Here is an 18,891-nt window from a genome sequence, read left to right as displayed (position 1 = left end):
TGCGTAGCTATGTTTTCAAATTGCCACATATACCTTTATTCCACCAATAAAGGAATATCAATAACTGAGGGGTCTTTTGGATGATGGAGCAGCATATACCATATTTGTGTGTTCTGCTCTACCCAATTACTGGGTTACCCCTAAAACTTTCATTTTGGGGGTCCAGAGCAAGAGAAAGTTCTAAAGATAACCAGGGGGTGTAAGTCTAGTGGCTTTGTCACCACTGTGACAACCCATCAGATGAAATGCTGTGGGCAGTGTACAGAGCATATCAGGATACTGTATGGAGTCTGCAGCCAGCCTTGAATGAACACGGCAGCAGCTCCTAGGAGAGTGGAGTAAGGCCTTGTCCCCATCTGCAAGAAAGAACTCCTGGACTGCTACTGGACTCCAGGGGAGACTAAGAGTTTTTGACTACAGGACACCAGGTTACCATGACACTCAAGTTGTTTATTTTGAACTAACTGCCATCTGACCCACTTAGCAACAAAGCAGGGAGACCTATGAACACTGCCTCGTAAAGTGGAAGTGATGTATACAGATCTAATCCAAGCAGGCGCTGAAGAAAGTATGGGCAGGTTGCTCACACCCACAGCATCCCTACCCCCAACAACAACCTGCCACCACCATCCCTCAATCTGGACCTGTGACCTCACAGGGTGTCCCCTCTGACTGGTTGACTTAGGATGGAAACCCTTGTTCCTGGGCCACCTAATTCCTGGCCCAGGAATAGACGGCCCTGCACTTTGCTTGAATGAGCATGAAGTAAACTGAGTCAGTCACAGGCCCTCTCGGGGTAGCCCTAAAGGACAGTAAAGGAGAAGACGCCTCCCAGGTGGTAGAATTCGATGAGTTTATGATATCATCCACTTTGCCTGGAAGGAGAGATTATCTAGGGTCAGAATCTATACCTATTCCTAGACAGTAGCTTACGATCTAGCCAAATGTTGAAAAAGGAAGGAATAAGATTTTAAAATTCTGGTCAAGAAAGTATGGAGGACCATGTCAATAGATGTCTTGGAATGAGCTCCAAACCTAAAAATATTCATATCTCATGTAAACGCTCCTCAAAAGGCTCTCATAGTAGAAGCGGCTCTGATAATACGGTATGCTGGTTGCCCTCCCTATAGCAGTCAGATGATTTATCACGGGCTCATGAACAAACTAAACAATGGTACAGGGAAGGAGACAAAGCACAGACTTAAAAGCACAGACTTCTACTGGTTGAGGTTGTCTTGGTTTCTACCTTGGCTGTATGCCAAATTTCCTTCAGGAAAAATCAACAAATTTGATTAGTTGATAAAACTACCATATGGCAGCATGCTCAGTGCAGACCAGCCAGCTTCCAGTTGTATCAAGGAGGGAGATGGGATTTGCCCTCAGTGGACTAAATATTCTATAATTAAACTGCTTCCCTTGTCGTACCTCTGCTAACTCCATCTATCCCCACACCTTCTGAAGGCCTTATACATCATCACAGTATCCTAACTGCAGGCAAGGAGTTTATTTCACAGCATAAGGTGGAGGGTTTAGGCTGATGTCCGATGTGGCCTCTTGGTCTTGGCTCTGGTATGAACCCACATTCATTTAGAATCAATTGGACCTGTAGAATGGTGGGAAGGCCTACTGAAGAATTTGCTTAGAACAATGAGAAGGAAGCCAGTTGAGCCCTTCAGAACTTTAGCCATTTTTGAGACTCAGGGGTACCAAGTGGAAGCTGGGATTGAATCTCAAGGCTAAAAACAGGGCAGTTAGTTAAAAGTCTGCAAAAGGAGTAGTTAGATGCCCCACACCCTTCTCCCCCCTGCCAGGCCAGGTGACTCTCTTACCCATCCCCATAGGAGATACTCATGTATCTCCAAGAGTAAATAAACCCAAGGTTCTCCACATTCAGAGGCACACAGTAGAGGGCCAGGGGTGAGTACTGGACTCAAACCAAAGGGATTTAGCACACTGGCTTGTGCCAAATTTGGCTTGTGCCAAATATTGAGACTGCTAGCCCCACTTCAAAAATACCACTTTCAAAAACTCTGCAGCCAGGCAGCGCAGGAGATAAGATTCTTCTTTGCAGAAACAAATGAAAGATACCTACCCACAGAAAGATACCTACAGGTTCTGCAGTTCAGGGGTCCCCCAACATAAGGACCAGCTCACTAAACACCTGTGATAAGCCACCAGCGGACAAGTCCTGCCCAGTCAGGGCTTCCCGTCAGCTTTGGTATCTCACTCTTAAATATAAATGGAATGCCAAGGACTGTCAGACTCTGAGGACAACTGCCTACATGGAAGACAGCATCTGGAATGAATGTCTAGGAGAAAAGGAGCTCAGAGGCAAGAGAAATATGAGGGCATGAAAAATCAAAAAAAACCCCACCAAACATGTAATCAATTCTCAGAGAGATAAAGAAAAGTATGGCTCCTAGAAGCAAGCAGAAAAGGGAAAGAGAGGGAGAACACTCAGAGAAGAGGAAAAAACTCTTGGAAATTAAAAATATAAATTTTAAAGAAAAGTTAACAGAGGGTTTGAAAGATAAAGGTGAATAGAAAAACTAATAGGTAATAGCCCATAATACAACTTTTATTATTTTCCCAGGAGCTGGTCTAAGAGTTTTATATATATTAACTCATTTAATCCTCATAACAATCCTCTTATGTAGAAATCCCCTCCATAACACATCCTTATGAACTTTCGTAACTGCAGGGATAAATAAGTATATTGAGAGTTTTCAAGGAGAAAATAATGGGCAACAGAAAGGAACAGAAATGGACCAAACATCGACACAACACTGACAAAAGACAGTGGGGCAGCAGCTGCACAGTTTTGAGAAAACACTACATTCAACCTGGAAATCTATACAGAACCAGAGTTTTGATCAAGTAGGAAGGTATAATACAGGTACTTCTAGGCATGAGAGGACTTTAAACTTTTCCTCCAATTTACCCTTTTTCTCAGGAAGAGACAAGAGATATGCTTCAGTAAAATGAGCAGTTAGCAAGAAAGAGGGGGTCCCAGGATCCCCAAAACAGGGTTTAATACAGGTGAACAGCAAAGGGAACTCCAGGACCCCCAGAGACAGTCCAGATTAGTCTCGAGGATGAAACATAGAACATATGGGTTTTGAACATTCTGAAAAATTATCGTTGGGCAATAACTGACAGATCAAATTGGAGCATTTTGGAAAATTGGTGATAGGTATGAAAACAACTAGTAGATGGAGGGTGTGGGGAGCCAATAAACCGCAGGAACACAACACACTGGCTTCACAGTGAATACTATTTATGCAGTTATCATGGCATGAGCACTAATTAGTGATTTAACCAGAAACCAGAAAATAACCAGACTGAGATGTAGAGAGGGGAAGGAAGTGTGAGTGAGTTAGTCCTCACCTACAAGAACAGGAAATCAATAATAATACCTAAAACTGGTACACCGTGAGGAATCAACATAAGCATATTACTTAACAACATGTAGGTAAGCAGCAAGAGAAATGGCCAATGGAAATCAAAGTGGTTGCCTGGGAAGAGTGGGCAGAGATGGGGAGAGGTGGAGCAGGAGATGCTATTTCTAATTTCTTTTTTTTTTTTTTCTGTCCTCTGTAGGCCAGTATCTGATTTTCTTAACTATGCACTCATAACCTTCATAAAAACAAATTTAAAAATTTTGATGTTATTATATGAGAAAGAAAGTGCAAACAGAAAATAAGAATAGGAGAGTAAGAGTAAGCCATAAACAGAATCCCTTACTGCATATGAGTAAGGATCCATGTCCTCACTTCTTAGTAACCCAAACAAAGAACAAAACACTGTCCAGAACAGTAACTAAAACATAATTAGATGATCAGAACACTATTAAATTAGAGGCTAATCAACTACACATTTTTGGTAAATGCTGAATGGTATAACACTGGCTAAAATACCTGGCCACAGCTAAGTCCAAAACTGATGGTCACTATCACAGAAAAAAAATTGCTGGGATTTACATAAATCTGAAATCTTATTTTAAAATTTAATTATAATTGCAGTTGTAATAGTAAAGGTGAGTGCTCTCATTTTTTTTTTTTTAATGGTTGTGTTGGGTCTTCGTTTCTGTGCGAGGGCTTTCTCTAGTTGTGGCAAGCGGGGGCCACTCTTCATCGCCGTGCACTGGCCTCTCACTATCCCGGCCTCTCTTGTTGCGGAGCACAGGCTCCAGATACACAGGCTCAGCAATTGTGGCTCACGGGCCCAGTTGCTCCGTGGCATGTGGGATCTTCCCAGACCAGGGCTTGAACCCGTGGTCCCTGCATTAGCAGGCAGATTCTCAACCACTGTGCCACCAGGGAAGCCCAAGTGCTCTCATTTTTAAAGATTGACATCATGGTGCAGAGACAATCACTTTTCTGCACTGTCAGCATTCAGCGGCTCCAGAGGTCACCACGCAGCACATGTAAGATCCTACACAGTTATGGCTTCCAGCCGAGGCTAGCGGAGGAGCAAGGTCTTGTGCTTACTGTACCAGTGTGGGGAAGTGCTCACGGTGATGTTGTCACAGACTTACTAAGCTTTCCTTTCCTGATCTCTCGTGGTAATCAACTAAGGTGACAGTCTCCTCTTCAACTCTTGGAATTAAAGATACCATCACTGATTGATAATGCAATTTCACTATTAGTGCACTGCTTGAAGAGGGTGCCTTCTGAAGAGTGTTCTTAAAAGCTGACTATTTGGACACCTCTTAGGAGCCACTTCCAATCCTCTCAGCCTTTTCTGCTGGGGCACCTGTCAGCCTCTCACAGGTGCAGCCTGATGGCACCTGGTCTGGGCTCGGACCATGCCTCTCACCACCTACCCCAGGACTCCTCCACTGACACTCAGCACCATGCATGTGCAAGCTGGGAGTGCAGGCGACTTATGTCCAGTGGGGCAAAGCCTTGACCAATGGAAGATAGGAGCTGATGGGGAAATGTGTCTGCCTCCACCCCCAGATAGACAATCCTGAGAAGCATCTCATAGCTTCCAGCATGCATGGTAGTGGTCACAATGCATCCTTGTACTGGCCCTGACTCTTTTCCTGCTTTACTACCCCATCCTTCACCTCTGCTGCCTGAGATCACATACCCTGATGAAGTTCTGGCACATAAACCTTGATCTTGATCTTGAGCTCTGCCTTCTGGGAAACCCAAGTGAAGACAAGGGATTACGATTATTGCCTTCACTTTTTCATTTTAGATTTCTAATATTTTCCCATGCTTGTTCCATACAAGCACTCGAGAAAGGGTTGTTCTTAAGCCTTGAATCTAATAATGTGCCATAAGCAATCCAACTGGCATTAAATATTTTAAAAAACTGTCTCAGATTCCACCTGCACCTCAGCTCTCATCGCAGGCACACCTCTGGAGTGGAAGGATAGCAGGATCTTCACAGCAATATTGGGTCAGAAATACTTGTGCTTTCAAGATGACTTCTTCAGTGGGTTCCAGTAAATCAGTTATTTTTCCACAAGCAACTATTGGTTGTTACCAAGTTTTACTGTGCCAGCACTGTTATTTGTGAAGTGTATTAATCCACTTCCTTTTGATCAAGCAGCCTCTCTAACACATCAAGGATGCTATGCCATTTGAGCATTTTGGAGAAATGTGTATTAAAGCAGTTTTACTATCTCGTGTATGTCATATAGTTTACCTTTGGCTAAACACTGAATAATACTAGTGGCCATCTACCTTTTTGCTTATGATCAGCAATTCTGCTACATTATGCAATGTCATAGGTACTTTCTGAAAACACAACTGAAAGGTGTGAACAAAACACTGCATGCTTGTGATCCCTAAATCACTCATAGTCTCACCAAGTGTTTTCCATTATCAATGACAATAACAGAACATTTTGCATTTTTGATTTTCCATTCAATACGTGTTTTTTCTTTCCTTCAGATTCACTAAGTTGTTATCCATATGAGACTTAGAAATCTCTTGACAAGCAAATAAAGTAAAACATAATAGAATTCCGTCTGATTCCATGGTGCTCTCAAACTTAAAAAAAAAAAAAAAGCTATCTGGTAGTCTCTGCATGCCCAAATATCAGGTGCATCGTACACAAACTTTAGGATTGTCAGTAATCCATGTTTTCTAGAAGAATATTTGCATCTAGAATTCACAGCCTGGACAAATCTCAAAATTCTTCAACTTCTGAAAATGGTTGGGAACCTCTAGCAATCACTTTGACAAGGTTTTTGTTAAATTTTAGCCTCTGTTTTCAATTGTCTTTTGAAAACAAAGATTGTGCCTTTGTAAAACAGTCTTGTGAGGTAGACTGTTTCAAAGTTTGATTAATAAAATAGAATGTTTCCCTTTCACCTCAACATTTTCTTTTTTGAATACCTCATATTCTTTTTAATGACTGGATCAAAGAAAATTTATCATGGATATTTTCATACATTCTTCTGAAGTTCTTTTAGGAAATTTTAAGGTGAAAACCTTCACATTTTGCTTTTAATTCATCTTCACAGGATGAGAAGAATTCTCAAATAGAAAACCTTATGGAGGGGCTTCCCTGGTAGCACAGTGGTTAAGAATCCACCTGCCAAAGCAGGGGACACAGGTTCGACCCCTGGTCCGGGAAGATCCCACATGCCGCGGAGCAATTAAGCCCGTGCACCGCAACTACTGAGCCTGCGCTCTAGAGCCCATGAGCCACAACTACAGAGCCCGCGTGCCACAACTACTGAAGCTCACGTGCCTAGATCCTATGCTCCACAACAGGAGAAGCCACCGCAATGCAAAGCCCGCGCACCACAACGAAGAGTAGCCCCCACTCGCCGCAACTAGAGAAAGCCCGCGTGCAGCAATGAAGACCCAATGTAGCCAAAAATAAAATAAACAAAATAAATTAATTAATTAAAAACAAACACACAAAAACCTTATGGCAAGATTCTTGGCTAAAATTGAATTAACTAAACTAAGAATCAATTACAGTTCTTAAAGCTTATTTTGTTTAATTTTATGAATAATTCTAGGAAGTCAACAACTACAAATATCAAAATTATATAACTGACTCTCCATAATCTCTATTCTTTTTTTCTGTTCTACCTTTTAATGTTATTTATATGTTTATAAACATTTCTCAGCCTAAAACTGATACAATGTACTTCCTACAGTATCCAAATAAATCAAATTCTCCCTGATTTCTGGTTTTAACTCCAGTCTAATTTTTCTATTTATTTAACTATTTGAAACATCTTAATTTTTGTACATAAAATTGACAGCTTATTACTATCAGTTTTTACAGCATCTTACTCTTGCAATATTCAATGTACGTTTATATTTCAACTGGTTGATAGAATTTCAACATATAAAGCACATAAAGAGATTTTTCACTCTAAGTTACTTCCAAATGCTTATGTATGTTTGGAACTGAATTCAATTATTTATAATAAGCTTGTTCTTGTGTTTCATACATTTATATGATGGGGATCTGCATAATCACATGACCATTGATCATGCAAAAGTTCAGAAATCCCAAAATTAACATTGATGCAGGCAAATAGCTTTTTGCCCTTCCAATGACTAAGGTCAAAGCTGAAGCCAAGGGCTTACCTGGTGGCACAGTGGTTGAGAGTCCGCCTGCCGATGCAGGGGACACGGGTTCGTGTCCCGGTCCGGGAAGATCCCACATGCAGCGGAGCGGCTGGGCCCGTGAGCCATGGCCGCTGAGCCTGCGCGTCCGGAGCCTGTGCTCCGCAACGGGCGAGGCCCCAACAGTGAGAGGCCCGCATACCGCAAAAAAAAAAAAAAAAAGCTGAAGCAAAAATTAGATTCAATTAACCACATTTTTTACCTGCCTCATATTATCTCAACCACATTTTTGAATGGCATTGAATTCTTACATCAACTATATCCATATTGGGTATTGGTCCAAAATCTATGTGTTTTGTCTCTTGTGACTCACAAGAAGTTAAAACAGAAAAAAAGAGAGCAACATCTGTGTGGTTATTTCCAGAACTATAGATATTTCAGGAAGTCTTATAAGAAGCCTAAAGATACACTGGTGTAATGCTTTTCTATCTATTACTGTGCCTGAAAAGTCAATACATTCTTTTCAAATTATGTAAACTTTTAACTAAGTTACCAGCTGAGACAGCATCTTGAAGATTGAGATGACCTCGCCTCTAAACCAGAGGTAGGAACCACAAGATGAAGTTGGGTGGGGAGACGCAGGAGGCTGTGACACATCTCATGTTTTTACCTAATGATCCACTCACAAGTGTTGTTTCCTGTCCTCACACCATGAAGCTCCACTGATCTCAAGGTTTTAGTGGCCAAGTGACCCAAAAAAGTTATTAAGGAAACTGAGAATGCCACCTGACCCCACTGTCATTTCCTTACACAATTAGAGAAATGGTGAACAAGAGAAAGAATTTTTTAAAAAATACATACAAATATATATATTCTGGAAGAGTATATATCATATATGAAACGTAGGGGAATGTTTTATGCATCACCTTAAACTGTTATACCCAAAAGTAGGATTAACAGAAACTACCCCAGTCCTATACAGACAGGTCTGTGGATGTCTCAAGGGACTGAGGAATGACAGACTGGGCCACCTCAAAGGACTCCATCCATGCAGGTGGTGGCCACAGGAAAGGGGAACCTGAAATAGTAGCGGAGGACGGGGGTCTTAAAAACCAGTTGCAAAAATATGTATTGTCTCTGCCTGCAGTTCTTGTCCCTCTTTATTTCTCCCAGCATTGTGTATGAGTTACGTTGGTTATGGTTAAGTTTAACATTTGGTTCATTGGTTACAGATTATCATTTGGGCTTAAGTGAAACCCCAGTAGAAACTCACATCACTGGGAGAGCACGGGCTTGGATGACAGTGAACTCAAGTACTCATTTCTAGATGCAGCAGTCGTTGATCACTTTGGGCTATTCTCCAAAACACACATTAACATATATAATTTTACATTTGTGGGATCATATTATACATGCACATCTGAGGGTATCTTTTTCTTGGTAGTACAGTTTTTTGTTTCTCTCCTTTTTTTCCTAAGATGATCTTTCCATCTCCACTCTTTCTTCTTCTGATATCCCCCAAGTCTCACAAATGACCCATGTTTTCTGTCCTAATGTACCATATCCATACACAGTTGTTTGGGTTTTTCTTTTTCTTTTTCTGCCATTGTTTACAATACGCAGTACACTGTTCTTTGCCTCTTGCTTTTGAATTCCATAATACTTTGTGGAAATTCTTCCTAATCAGCCAGTTTGGCTCTAATTCCTTCTTTTTAATTGCATAATAATATTCTAGGGTGTGGATGGGCCATAATTTATTGAACCTTTCTAGTATTCAGAATTAATGGCTTTTCAAAATTTTTCTTTTTTACTTACATATCCTTACATGCCAGTCACTGGTACTTTTATTTCTATGGCATTGGTTCCCAGGCATGGGATTGGTGGGGCACAAGATATGTGTTTTAAATTTGAAAGAACCTGGCAGATTATTTTATAAAGCAATAACAGTAATTTACTTTTCCACAGACAGCATATGAAGAAACCTCTCACTCCTCCCTACTCCTCACTAACTCATTATACCAGGCATTTCCACTCTTCCTAATGTGTTCTGTATAGTGGACGTAAAGTGATTTTTCACTTTGAATGTAATTTCTGTGTTTGTGCATATTTGTATATTTTTCAGTCACTTGGATTTGCTCTTCTATGAGCTGCACATTCATTAGATAAGAAAGGAGACACACAAAGACGGGAGGGATGAACAATTATAGATGAATTCTACATACAGCACTATGACAACTCACTGGAAAACCTTGAAGAAATGGGAGGATGCCTAGAAAATTTTTATGTATCAAAATTCACCCAAAAAGAAGTAGAAAATACAAATGGGCTGAATAACATAGAAAAATCACAAAGGTAAATTAATATCTACTTTTAAAAAGATACCAGAACCGGATATTTTCATAGCTAAGTTCTACTTAACCTTTAAAGAAGAGATAATTTCTATGATATTTAAATTATTGTAGCTCATAGAAAACTATGGAAAAATTCCCATTTAATTTTGTGAAGTCAGTCTGTTTTTAAAGATAGAGTTAGAGTGCAATTCTCACTTATAAATATATCAATCTCACTTATACATTTGTAAGTAAAAGTCAAAATACTGGGGAATAAAATCTAGCAGTACATCAAAAGAATAATATACTGTGGTCAAGTGATGGTATCTAAACATGAAAAGATGGTCTGAATTAGGAGCTCTATTCTCTTAATACATTAGATTAACAAATTAAATGGCAAAAACCAAATGATTGCATTAATAGATACTGAAAAATTATTTGATAAAAGCTCAGCAATTGGACTTCCCTGGTGGTGTAGTGGTTGAGAATCCGCCTGCCAGTGCCAGGGACACAGGATCAATCCCTGGTCCAGGAAGATCCCACATGCCACAGAGCATCTAAGCCCGTGCGCCACAAGAACTGAGCCTGCTCTCTATAGCCCACAAGCCACAACTACTGAGCCCATGTGCCACAGCTACTAAAGCCCACATGCCTAGGGCCCATGCTCCGCAACAAGAGAAGCCACCGCAATGAGAAGCCCGCGCACTGCAACGAAGAGTAGCCCCTGCTCTCTGCAACTAGAGAAAGCCTGTGTGCAGCAGTGAAGACCCAACACAGCCATAAATAAATAAATAAATACATAAATAAATGTATTAAAAAAGAAAAAAGCTCAGCAATTATCTCCAAAATGGGGGAAACTGTGATGAAATCTGTTACCAAAAATCCTCAAAAAAAAAAATCACCCCAAATAGTGAAATATTAAAGCTAAGTCAAATAAGTCAAGCACCATGTATCAATGCCTGCCGCCACCATTATAATTTAATATTATTTTAGAGGGTCTAAAAAACACGAAGAAAAATGTTGATAAAACTTTGCATGTTCATATACCTAGAAAATCAAAGAGAAAGAAACTTCTGGAACACACAAAAATAAATAGCTTTTCCTTATATTAGTGATATGGCACAAGAATCCAGAAGCTATAAAAGAACAGGTAAGCATATTTGATTTTATAAATTTTTCAACATTTTGTAGAACAGAATAGACCATAGCAAACCCAATATAAAAATAACTGTTCGGGCTTCCCTGGTGGCGCAGTGGTTGAGAATCCGCCTGCCGATGCAGGGGACACGGGTTCGTGCCCTGGTCCGGGAAGATCCCACATGCCGCGGAGCAACTAAGCCCGTGAGCCATGGCCGCTGGGCCTGCGCGTCCGGAGCCTGTGCTCCGCAACGGGAGAGGCCACAGCAGTGGGAGGCCCGCATACCGCAAAAAAAAAAAAACTGTTCGGAGAAAATACGTTTGCAACAAAGATGATCAATAAAGTATTGATATCTATAATACATAGAGTTCTTACACATTTGCAAGAAAAAGACAAACAACCCACTAGAAACAAGTATTGAAAGTCACACCTTGATGAGATAAAGAACTAGACATTATACCACAAAGAGCAGGTTTCCCCTCAAAACGGTTGCTTCTAGCAAAGCAAAGCATGCCAGGTTAACAATCAGATTGTAACTCTGCTTTCAGCACACTTTAAAAAATAATAATATAAAGGAGGAAGCATATGTGCCACCTTTCAAACCCCCTCGCACCACCACCACCTAAAATCCTATGCCCTCAAATTCTAGTCTTATACTTCATACCAGGCTGTCTTGGTTGTGGAGGAAATAGAAACACAGGCACCCTTTAAGTCTCTGGAGCAGTGATTTCTGACTCTGGCTTGATAGTACCCCTGTGAATTCCAGTTCACATATGTGGGGCCCTGAAATCCTGCTGAGCTGCTGAAGAGGTTCCCCCTGGCCCTGGATGTCCTCAGCACTCTTTATACTCCCGATCCGTAGTGTAGCCCTGAAGGACAGATCACCTGCATTTTGGATGCAGATTTAGGTGGTGTCTGTAGTTTTACCACCAGGCCCCACCCACTAGACTGGGCTGTTTGGATGGAATCAGGACCCTGGGTCAGAACACCCCATTATACCCTGTGTAGAATGCACCACAGGACACTTCTTCAGGTGCAAAACAGCAGCCCAGCCACTCCCCTGTCCAGCCCAGTCCCCACTCCCTCCTGTTATGTGTTGATCCACACGTGTTAGTTGTGACAACTTGGACATTGCCCAGTGACCTGGGCTGAGGTGAACAGCACTGAGTGAAATGTTCACAGCCCACCAGTTTCTGAGCTGCCTCTTGGTCCCAGCCCATGTGTACAGCCTCCATGACCTGTGACTCATACCCTTTCTCCCGGAGGTTGTGTGTGTCTTCTACAGAAAGCACAGCAATCCAAGAGTGACAGTGGAGGGAATGTGTGGAAACAACCAAGAAGGGGTTAATATGGTGTGGATGGCTGAGGCATCAACAGTCTCTCTGCCCCAGAGAGAAGGTGGATACGACAAAAGCAAGGTGGGGAGTCTCTCAAGGAGAGAGACTCTCTCAAAACTGACAAAGCAACTGTGACACATCCCAGGAGTGAGTGGCCTTGGAGGTTAAGCAGGGGACAGGGAAATGCAGACTTTCAAAAAGCATGGGGAGAGATGAGTCATGCAGATAATTCAAAACCTGCAAGAAGGAAACTACACTAAACACTTAAAATCAAAGGTTGTTAGTTTCAATCCTTCTTTACAGGTTAAGACAAAAAGGCAAAAAAAAAGAACAGGTAAGGAGAGGGGATTTCAACGCAGAAATCAAAACTGAGGCAGCCGGGGGCTGAGAGAAGGGCAAAGATGTTTTCTGCTAATGGCCCATGATCCTAGCTCCAATCCATGAAGAATCAGGTGGGTTTTTGCGATTTTCTCATAGCTCTCATGGTGTCCACACCAAACATTTAGGAAGCAGTGCTCATGGATGGAGTGCTGAGCTAAGCATCATGGTAGGTACAGGGGAAATGTAAGACCTACTCTGCATGAACTACTGGAAGGCACTAAACAGCAGTGCTGACTGGTTTTATGTAGGACCTTTTATCTTCAGCATGGTGGTCCAGCAACATCCACACCACCTGGGAGTTTATCAGAAAGGCCCAATCTCAAGTCCCACTCCATTCCTTACTGACTCAGAATTTGCATTTTTAGCAAGATTCCCCCGAGGTCGTGTTTGAGAAACACTGATACAGGCAATGAGGCAGAATGGAGAGACTGCCTGGAGGCAGGGTTGCTATCCAAAGCTTCAGGGACAAGTTGGATCTTGGACAAACCTTGAGTATGGATGCCGAGTGGACTGAGAAGTGCTGGGATGGAAGAACTGAAGATATCCTCTAGGCCTATTTCAAATGCTCCACACATATGAACTCAGGAGGATACATCCACCCTGCCTGTCCTCTCCCCAGCAAACTTCCCTGGGATGTTTTAACTCAGGAAATGGTCCTGGTTATCAGGTGTGAACTGATCCAGTAAAAGAAACTGGCCTGGGCTACCAAGGCCATTCTGCCATTGCTTTTTGGCTGCACTCCAGAAGTGGGTCTGGGGTTTCTGCAAGGGGCCCCAGAATGACCTCACCACACCAGGCCTTTCTTTCCCTTACTGGCATGACATTCCTATTGGGGTAAATATGTGTTTAGGTACAAGTAACATACTTCCCCCCCATTAAAGTGCCTGGGACTGTTACTTTTGCTTTTAGGAAACCCATAAAAGGGAAACTTCAACTCAATCCATAAGAAAGGAATAGCTCATACATTAAGAATGGCCCTAATCCCTTAGCAAGGGGCTGTTCTCTATGTCCAGAAAGGGAAGATTAATCCATGCACACTTACTAGATGCTTTGTATGATGCAGATGCAGCCCTCCACACCCCACTCCCCCCCACCCCGCCCCCAAGAATACCTCTTCCTGAACTTTGCTCTGCAACTGACATACATTGAAGAGTGTTTCACTTTTAAATGGCTCTTTGAAGTGCTCTGCTGTATCTACTCCACGGATCTCGTTAAAGAAAATTGATTACATTGCCCTAGTAGCTGCCATCATGAGCTCCATGATACACCAGTCAACAGCTACAAAAGAAAATTAGGAGCAAGAGGAAGAAGAAGTTGAAGATACTCTTCTGTGCTCCAGAAGCTCTGGAAGCTAGTCTGTCCACCGTGAAATTTACAGGGCCTTTAATTCACTGATGTGGGACTCTCCAAGAAGGAGGTCTGATAGACGGGGCTTTCCAAACTTATTTAACCACCTTTTTCAGGATGGTCTTGTGTAAAACATTTTAGTACAGACTTCACCATGTCCATGTCTTCTCAAAGAAGACCCGTGGAAGATACCTCTCTCCTTGAATCCAATACCAAGAATGGCTATGTGTCTCCTGCGGAACTACCCTGCCTGAGAATTCGAAACTAAATGTGTTTTACTCTTCATTGGCTGCTGGGGCTGAGGGCAAGATGTTGGAAGGCCTCCAGCAAGTATACTGAAACTTGGAGCATACCCTCTGTGGCCTGACTCACTGGTGTCCACTTGTTTTCCTCCATTTCCTCAACAATTTATCTGAAATGTTTCTCTTGGCCTAGCTCCATTTGTAAGTTGCATTAAATCTTTTTCCAAACAAAAATTCAGAGAGGCTAAGCGACTTGCACAAGGTCACACAGCTTATCAGAGAGGAATCCAAGACTCAGCCTCAGTTCCGCCTATCTTTGAGGCAGGCCTAAGCTCTCCTAGGCCACCTTCCTAGTGCTGTGTGGGCCCATGAAAGTTCTGGGTGTGTTGGTGACACTGGGAGCTGGTAGGAAATGACTGTTATTGAACAACAATGATTTGGCTTAATCTTTCCTTCTGCCTTTGCTTGTTTCTTGCTGCCTAGCCTCCTCCACATCCACCCTTTAGGACCCCTTCCCTACTTTCCAAGACTTTTCATCAGCTCCCCAAGTCCAAGATCCCTAATCTATGACTCACAGATCCAGCCCACGTACTTCTAGATAACCAGATATAGGAGAACAATGTACTGAGTGGTCAGCACAGACACCAGCCATAATAACGGGGTGACCATTCCAGCTGAGTCTCCCCCACCTGCACACAACAGAAACCCAGGCACAGGGGTGGCTTGACTCATTATGGCCTTGTCTGACTCACACAAATACCCCAGCTGCTTTGTCCAGCTCTCTACTCTGCATCCCTGGAGTGATGCTTTCATCTCCCTGGCTGCCACATGGGTTCCAGATGGCTGGCCTACTGCCAGCCTCATATTGGCATTCTAAGCAGAAAGACAAAAGGAGAATAAATTAAGAGGAGGGGGAAGGGACAGCAAGAATAGGAAGGAAGAACAATTTCCCAGGAATCCCTAGCAGATTTCCCCTTTAGTTTCATTGGCGAGGATGGTGCCACACTACCACCTCTAGCTAGGAGGGAGGCTGACCTGAATGTAATCACAGTTAGAAAGGAAGGAAGAGCATGAGGTTGGGGCAGTCAGCTGGTGTGATCTTCCACACCAGAGGCCACCCCAAATGCTTGAGCTGAGTACAAAATGCAGAAAGCAGGCAGCAGGGACTAGAAGGGGAACACCAGGGCTGAGAGGGTTGGCTGAGTCATCTAGGGGGTGCATCCAGGGTCACTGTGCTGCACCCCAGGCTCCCCTTCAGATCTGAAGGGCTCATTCCCCCTCGTGCTGGGAGTGGCTAACACAGCCACAGCTGTCAGCCTCCTTTGGGCATCACCTCTGCTGAAAAGAGTCACATTCCCTTCCCAGGACAGCCTTCATCCATTGCCTCATCTCTTCATAACTATGAAGGGTCCTCCCAGCTCCAGAGCTCCCCAGGGAGTCAGCTGAGGCCTTTGTTGAGATTGCCCTCTTCTCATCCTACTTCCTGCCTTTCCCTCCCACCTGAGTTATTCCTAAGCACTCCTAATAAACATGTGGCAGGCTAATTTCCCAGGGGCACAGCCTGCACCAGGGAATAAGCCACTTCTTTCTTTTTCAAGTTCAACCTAACAGGTGTGTCTGGTGAATGTGCGTATGTCTGAAGCCCTGAGCCAGGTACTGGGAATAGAGGGGGCAGTGAATCCAAACAGGAACAAGCATCAGTCCCTGCCTTTAAGGAGCCCACAGGCTTGAGCAATGGAGCTGGGAAAACAAGCAGCTAAGACACAGGACAAAACAGAGTAAGGCAAATATAAAGTACAATGGATGTTCAGAGGAGGAAGATGTTATCAACGGTCTGCATCAGAGTAGTAAGAGACTAGGAAATCTGTAGGAGCTTCTCAGGAGAGGGAGCCTTTGAAATGACCTCTGAGGATGACAGGGCAGAGCCCATGGCAGAGAAGCACCCCAGGCAGGGCCAGCATAAGCAAATGTCCAGAGGGTAGTAACACATCCAGTTTGGCCAGAATGAGAAGTGAAATTGAGCACCAGTTCCAAGTCAGACAGTCAGGACTTGACTCCCAGGTCTGCCTTCTCTGAAAGAGGGGGATCAGGCATATTGCTTAACCTCTCACAACCATGACTTTCTCATCTGCACAATAGTAATTATACATCCCCTTTTCCCAAAGGGCTGTCATGGGGATTGAGTAGCTAAGACATGTAGACCACTACACAGACACCTGGAGAAGCCTGAGGCTCAACTGATACTCTAGTTGTTATCACACAAGAAGAGATATTGAGGAGGCTGTTGTTTAAGCCAGTGGTGCTCAAGGTTAGGTCCTCAGACCAGCAGCATCAGTAACATATTGTTAGAAAAGCAGTCTTGGGCCCCACTCACCCCAGGCCTACTGAGCCAGAAACTCTCTTGGTGGGCCTGTCAAATCTGTGCTTCAGCAAGGACGAGTTAGAGAACCACTGTCAGGAAGGGCTTGGAAACAGTGCAAAAAGCCCATCTGGTGAGAGAGATGAATCATTTCCGTAACCTTGCCTTTTACTCCACTTCCTCAGATTCATAATGAAATATGCAAAAGAGACATCAGAAGAAGAAACAGCCAGGGCAGTGGCCCCCCTTTACTCTTCTTCCTTTAATGTGTGGTACGGAGCAAGAGACAACTTCCCAAATTCCACAGACCGTTAGATCTGGGATGGAGCCCGACATTCTTTTCTTTACTTTTGGAGAAACTGAGGTCCTGAGGGGTAACAAGCTGTGACCAGTGTCTCAGATTCATTGGCAGAGTCAGGACTGAAGCTCAGGCTTCCCAGCTTCAAACTATCTGATGGTTAAAAAATGGAACTGTTCTGGTCAAAGAGGAAAGTAAATGAGACAGTAGATCAAAATGACACCATAGGAGACCTGGGTGAATAATCAAGAGCAATTCAAAACCAGCTAGTGGAGTTAGGGAGCAAAAGGGTTGCATCTACAGTACCATTTTGCAGAATCCCCAACCAAAATTATCAACCCAACATCCACCGTTAAGCCCCATATTCCACCATTATAATTAAGAGCTTTTCATACACGACAAACCAGGCAAACCTAAACCACTCCTTCCTCAAAATAAGAATATCCATAAGGCTTTAATTATAAAAGGAAGGAAGAGGAGGAGAGGGGAGAAAGAAGCAAGAGACATTTTACAGAGCCATACAAAAGAAAACTACAGCTCCTAAGTTCTTATATTTAAATGGATCTGTGATGGGGGAAATAGCTAAATTGCATAGAGTTGTAAAAACTATCTACTGTAAGTTTGAACTTTGTGAAACTACAAAAAAGAAAGATATTCTTGTCAGTTAATGTGTCAGCCTTAACGAAAGGAAGTGGTGAGTCCAGCCTGAGTTAGGGCGGGTCAATGTGCCCTCACTGTGTGGGATGCAGAAAGAAGTGAGCAGATGAGAACAAAACATTAAGGATTTAAAAAGAGGAGCCAGACTGAACCAAAGAGATCTTTGGTTGCTCTTAGCTCTGGGTTTTACCAAGATGTGACTGGACGAGGGGTGAGCAAGGACAGTTTTGTATGTTCTGCCCTAAACAAGCCTGCTGCCCCTACCCATGGGGCAGGCGACAACTGAAATCCATGTGCCCCTCGGCTCACCCAGCCACGCCCAGACCAGCACAGGGTGGCACGTGTTCCTAAGCTCATAAGACCAAACGACAGAATCATGCTGCTGGGTTGCCTTTTAATATTCGTAATTAAGTCTGTTCAAAGTAACTGCTTGGCAACCCATACCTTTAAACAAATGATGGGTTCTTTTCAAATAATTTCCTTATTTTCTTTGTAAACTCCCAAACTCAGTAGATCCAACCAACCATTCAGAGTCCCTATCTTGGCATTGAGACAGAGCAAAGTGAGAATCTCCCCTCAGAGAACAACATGAGCAGATCTACTTTCAGGAAGAGGCACCAACTACAGTGCAGTCCTTCATAACTCCCCTCATTATTTTTAAAATTTTTACCTTGTTTGTTTCTGCAGCGACTCTTCTCAAGATCTTAGGATTTTGAAGATATATTTGGGGATCTGCTTTCTTGCTTCATTCCATGACACCTCCATGCTCTACGTGACTAGAAACTGTCAGACTGATTCACTTATAGAAATCCTTCCCCAACACTCTTTAAAGGGTCAAAATTAAACAAGCAGGAATAGTAGTGGCCTCCTCACCTGCACAAGGAATGGGAAAGAAGCGCTGCTTTCCGGGGGAGGAACTGGATTCTAAGAAGTACAAACGAAAGGGAGTTGACTTGTTTGCTGCTGGAAGATTTCTAACCCACATATCTGGACGGTGTGTGGGGGTGAGGCCGGTGCTACATGTGTGCTCAGCTTCAGTCACGTGGTCCTGGGTTATTCAGGATCTGACCATTCATCTCCACCTCCACTGCTCCCATCCTTAACAAGCCTCATCGTCGTCGTGGGAACTTCACCTAACTTGTTTCCCTGCCTGTGTCTGCCTTAACAAGCTGTGCTCAATGCAGCGCCAGAGTGATATGATCCTGTTGAAACATCTGTCCCCCTGCTACCCAGGGCCCTCCAACAGCTCCCCAGC

The 18,891-nt window shown here is 43.2% G+C and overlaps 1 protein-coding gene across 2 annotated transcripts in view; it reads right to left on the bottom strand.

The window, feature by feature from the left end:
* The window catches only part of CCR1 (C-C motif chemokine receptor 1), a 174,139-nt gene that overhangs the window by 61,271 nt on the left and 93,977 nt on the right, over nt 1-18,891 (bottom strand). The window contains exon 1 of one of the 2 annotated variants that reach the window (XM_067044509.1): nt 7,569-7,618. The exons of the other annotated variant lie outside the window; for it this stretch is intronic. The gene's annotated coding sequence lies outside the window, so the exon portion shown is untranslated. Of the gene's footprint in view, nt 1-7,568; nt 7,619-18,891 lie in introns of those variants that run through there. 2 annotated transcript variants of the gene reach the window in all.

This window comes from Kogia breviceps, chromosome 10 (assembly GCF_026419965.1).
Source record: "Kogia breviceps isolate mKogBre1 chromosome 10, mKogBre1 haplotype 1, whole genome shotgun sequence".
Taxonomy (NCBI): domain Eukaryota; kingdom Metazoa; phylum Chordata; class Mammalia; order Artiodactyla; family Physeteridae; genus Kogia; species Kogia breviceps.
This window is presented reverse-complemented; position numbering and strand designations above follow the sequence as displayed.